The 5,000-nt window shown below is 38.5% G+C and overlaps 1 protein-coding gene across 4 annotated transcripts in view; it reads right to left on the bottom strand.

Annotated features, from left to right (window-relative positions):
* ncor2 (nuclear receptor corepressor 2) overlaps positions 1-5,000 on the bottom strand; it is a 92,636-nt gene that overhangs the window by 87,525 nt on the left and 111 nt on the right. For all 4 annotated transcript variants that reach the window (XM_014335073.2, XM_042222805.1, XM_014335074.2 and 1 more), the window contains exon 1: positions 4,841-5,000. This exon is cut by the window's right edge and continues 111 nt beyond it. The gene's annotated coding sequence lies outside the window, so the exon portion shown is untranslated. The remainder of the gene's footprint in view (positions 1-4,840) is intronic.

Genomic DNA, 5,000 nt, shown 5'->3' with positions numbered 1-5,000 from the left:
CATCCAGTGAGAAGGAAACTAGGTTGGAGGAGGGAAAGAGCCTGTGAGGCAGTTTTACAGAGACTGCCTCATATTTCTCTCTTAGGTTTCCACATGTAAACTTGAGGGTTCATGAAGTGCACCACGTACTAAACTTGTGTCGTTTCCCTATAATCACTCTGTTTGTGCAGCAGTTAGAGTAAATAAACATTTAATTTGCTGTGTCAAGTGCTAAGTGTTGGAAAAGTCACATCTGCTTGGATTTGCTGCATTATGAGGGTAAGAAACCATGTGAACTTGTGATTTAATTCCCCATCCAACTGGCCTGTATAGCCAAGATTCGGGTAGAGATTTGAACCAAGGCTTTAGCTGATATAAAACAGTGGCTTACAGCCCTGACACACCAAGCAGACAGATGAGTTGGATTGCATGTGGACAAATGTCACCAGATCTAGTAAGCTGTTAACATCTGATTAAGAATGTATATGCATGGTTTGACACTGGCCAACAAAAAGCAAGTACAAGGCAAGTGTTGTTCCCATACCACAAATACCATTTCTAAAATCCAAATAAAATCCTTATAGAGCATTAAGGACACTCAACTGAGTCCGAATCAAGAAAAAAATTACATTTGCCTACCTACATACATTCATACATATCCATGAATACATATCTGTACATTTCTTCATTTTTACAAGGATTGGTCAAGTCTGAAGACATACAGCATATAAAGCTAGCAGTTAGGATGTATATAGACAGACGTTGTTTTGCCTAATATGCATGCTGTGCTAAATCCACTATCAGAATGTGAAGAAACAACCGCTATGACTTCAGTTCAAAACTTGTGTGCACTGTGCTGAAGAAATATCAACTAAAATTGGACTATAACCAGGCCGTACTTTCCTGTAATTCAAATATGTACCACGAGAAGGAACAGTGAGCCAGTGTAGCATATATTTAACCAGCAAGCCATTAAAAACATTCTTATTTATGATGATAGCATAGGAAAAGGCAAAGCCTTGTAATGAAATGTGGTTAGGGCTGTAAATCTTTTAAACACGCGTCATGATTTGAGTTACAAAAAGGTATTTTGCATAGCTTCACTTGGGTTCACCATTTCCACCATGGTGTTGCCTATTTGCCAAAACACCCAGTTGAGGTGTTTTGGCAAATATTTAATATTTCTTTCCCCAAATTAAAAACATGCTTAGGCACTACACCCAAGTCTCAAGCATTCATTATATACTTTCTACATCCACAAGTCCACTAGGATCAACTCAGATTTAGAATTTGATTGCAAAGATCCATGTGGATGTTCATGTTTTTTGTTTGTTTATTTAGGGGGGTAACCATGCAAAATCTATAGAAAATTTACAGTACATTGCAACATCTACGCATGAACAAGTTGACTTCAAAGTAGTATAACAGAACATTAGTTTGTTATCGGGTGTCCAGCTGCCCATGTATGTGTCTGGAGTGTATTCAAGACTGATCTGACAGTTCAAATGTAACAAATGCAAAAAAAGAAAAAAAATGTAATCAAATTTGAGGCAGTCTTTTACTATGCATGTACTGCAAATGCTCACATTACTCTGACTATAACACCATTTTTAACTCATCTAGAATATGATTTTAGTTACAAGAGTTAGATGTGTTGCACATGCTCTTCCTGTATATGGTATATTTTGTTGTTTGTGGAAGATTACCTGGTATATCAGAGGCAGCTAATGGTGACATAAATAAAAAATAAAGAACTTGTGACATTTATTATTATGAAAGAAAGACATTTGGAATTTTAATGGAAATCTTTGATTTATGACGATGCAATGTGCTTTGTCTTCCCACAAGAATTTACTGTAAGGATTAATCTTTCACAATGAAATAAAATGAAATGAGCAAGAACTTCCCCTTTCCGGTTTCATAACTCTGTTGTGTTTCTTAATAAGAGAAGAAATTGAACTAGCGGTGTAACGGTCTCCCTGAGGCTCCATGCAGAGCACGGGATTATCTCCTGCCCCCATTACCCTTCTCGAAAAGGGGGAGATATCGCCTCACTCAAATTTAACTCTTTACAATCCTGACACTATGCAATACAGACTCCAATTTTGAGGATTCACATCAGAATTAGATTTTTGATTTTGAGTGCATTATGGATTATTAGGAGGTTTAAAAGCTTTTCAGCCTGCCTGATCACACACCAAGTGTCTACAAGTACTATAACTGCTTGTAATATCGAGTGATTTTACATTAATGTACTAAATAAGCTAAACAACCTGCGCAATCAAACATCACACAGAATTTGTACTAGAGGACATTTAATCTCCAGTCCAACCGATTTTAATATGCAGCTGTCCAGAAAAATTGAGGGCTGAAGCTTAGGAAAATTATATTTGTTTCTAATAATACTTAGCTTGAAGCCCCCGAAATAACATATTACGGTGTCATGACGCAGTACCGGCGCAATATTTCCCCCACCTGACCTGCTGCCACAGCCATTACTGTCATTAATTTAACAACAGCGTGGGCTTCAATCCAATACATGAATGTAAATGCAAACAAACAAGGATGACTACATGAATGAGACAATCACAAGATTACATAAAAGCTATGGCGGAGAAACTGAGGGATTGCTTCATCATTACTGGTAACTGCAGGAACATTATTTGTACATTAGCCAACGTTGGTGGTGAAAATGGCATTAAACGAAACAGCTGATTAGCCATTTTCAGTAACAAAACACCCTCCTTGTTGCTATAAAGAGCATGTGTATAAAAATAGCTTCAGTAACACACACACACACACATCATAATATCCTAACTACCCATGTGCTCATGTTGCTTATGCTAATTAGCAATGTGGAGCAGTAGGTGGTTAATGGGTGGTTAAACCATGCTAGTGTTGGGGGAGGGGTGGGATCTGATGTATAAATGTCAGAGTGAAAAAGAAATAAATCAGAGGGTTTTTTCCTTTATTTATCTTCCAACTATCTTTAGATATTATGGAAATTTGTCCCAATTTGACTTGTGCACTGTACCAGATGTTTAACGGGAAAACTTCCCGCTGATAAAGTTAGATGTTTCAGTTGACAGGAAGTAATCTAAAGCAATCAGATGTTTAGCATAACCTATCACACAAGCGTTATAAAGCACTGGAATAGCTATAAGACATGCAAAATAAATACATGGATTGCATTTAATACTGATTGATTTTGAGTGAAACACATTTCATTCATTTGTGATAAGGCATTGCCTGCTTTACACAAACACACTCATATTGTTGTCCAACTCCTTTTTTTGTTGTTGTTTTTTTTAGCTCTGCTTCAAACCTGTGGTCTTACCACAGATCACTATTTTTATCATTGGTGACGTGCATAATCTATGTACTAATGGAAACAGGAAAATGCATTGACTCTTTGGTCATCCGTGATAAAGTGCATCAAAGTGGCTTACCAACTTGGTCAAACTATATCCAGGGGAAAACCCTGTTTTATAACCAGAGAGGACAGATCAGTAAATGCATCATTTAATCCCAGATATCCAGACAGTTACAGTTTAAGGTTTGCAAGTTTTTAAATATACATTACCATACCACTATGTATGTTTGCAATTGTGTGTTCCCACACGTTTCAAACGTAGGCACATAAAAGTAAGATATGAGACAAAATATGAGTTTGTGTTTCTTAGGGAACAATCACAGCAACACAAATTCCACAAGACAAATGCCTATTATTTGACTGCTGATAATCGGCTTTTATCTACAGTACGTGTTACAAGAGTTGAAGATATACACTATAGAACAAATAACTTTAGACAACAAGGACACCATCAAGGTGAACGTCCTCCCTAGCATTCAATATTAGGAAAACGTCTTTTAAACTATTTGTAACTCACTTCCTTAGGTATCCAACCAAAGTGTTTTCAGTCTTTACAGAATTAACAGATGTGTCTCAATAGCGATTAACTACTTAGAACCACCAAAATTAGAATGTTTTTATGACGGACTATCATTACATAGACTGACTGTAGAGACAGGAATGCAGTTTACCGGAAAATACACAGAGGTCCAAAAACCCCAGTCCAACTCCAGCAAGTATACTCACTCAGCAGCAATGTTGAGAAGCCAAACACTAACGCAAACTCCCTACAGTCCCTCTTTACTTTTGTTTTTAGAGACTTGACATCAAGCTGCTTACAAAACTACTGCACGCCAAATATAGCTTATCAGCCATCTGACAACAAACCAATTCGTCCCCGCTAAAGCCGATTCAGCGCATTATGTTCACTTCATGTACAACCAGTGTTTACAAACGCAAACCGGGCGCTATTGTGCATAGCCAAGTTAGCAGGCTAAATGACTTAGCTTGAACCCATTTTCTGGTACCGTATAGTAAAAAGTTGACAATCACTAATATTGTCGGATATTGGTCGTGTTGTGTGTGGAATAGCGTCAGTAACGAGTCACCACCAGTGTATGATTAATTCAGCTGAATAAAACTGGCGCTGGCTACTCGGTCATTCTGACAGCTAGCTTGGGAAGCTACCCTGGTTAGCCATTAGCCAGCCTAGCCTAGCCTAGCCATGTAGCACGTGTTCCGGATTTATAAAATAATTAACTAGCGGGGAATAACCAGCCAACTAGCACTACTGTGGCAAGATGGGTAACCAGCTAGTCGAACACCGCTAAAACATTTGATTTCATACAGGTCTGACGGGTCATGTAACTATAGCACAGCATAGAGACTCGAAAAGGTCAATACTGCTGTTTCTCCTCCAAAGAATAGCCGGACCCCGTCATCCAACAGCAGAACAGACCCCCCCCCCAAAAAACCAATGGACACAGCGAGCAATGAAAGCTAACTAACCTTAGCGGCGGGGCAAAAGAAATCATTCGGTGGTGTTATCGCACTGTGACTAACGTCCCAATCCTCGTCACTCGGTCCAATTTCGCTTAAAGGTCTTCTCGCTTCGACTAAACGTCTCTCCCCGGAATTAATCCACATGAAAGAGTAGTTTTCGTTTTCA

Source organism: Haplochromis burtoni, unplaced genomic scaffold (assembly GCF_018398535.1).
Source record: "Haplochromis burtoni strain Fernald_Lab_line unplaced genomic scaffold, NCSU_Asbu1 Contig_95, whole genome shotgun sequence".
NCBI lineage: Eukaryota > Metazoa > Chordata > Actinopteri > Cichliformes > Cichlidae > Haplochromis > Haplochromis burtoni.
This window is presented reverse-complemented; position numbering and strand designations above follow the sequence as displayed.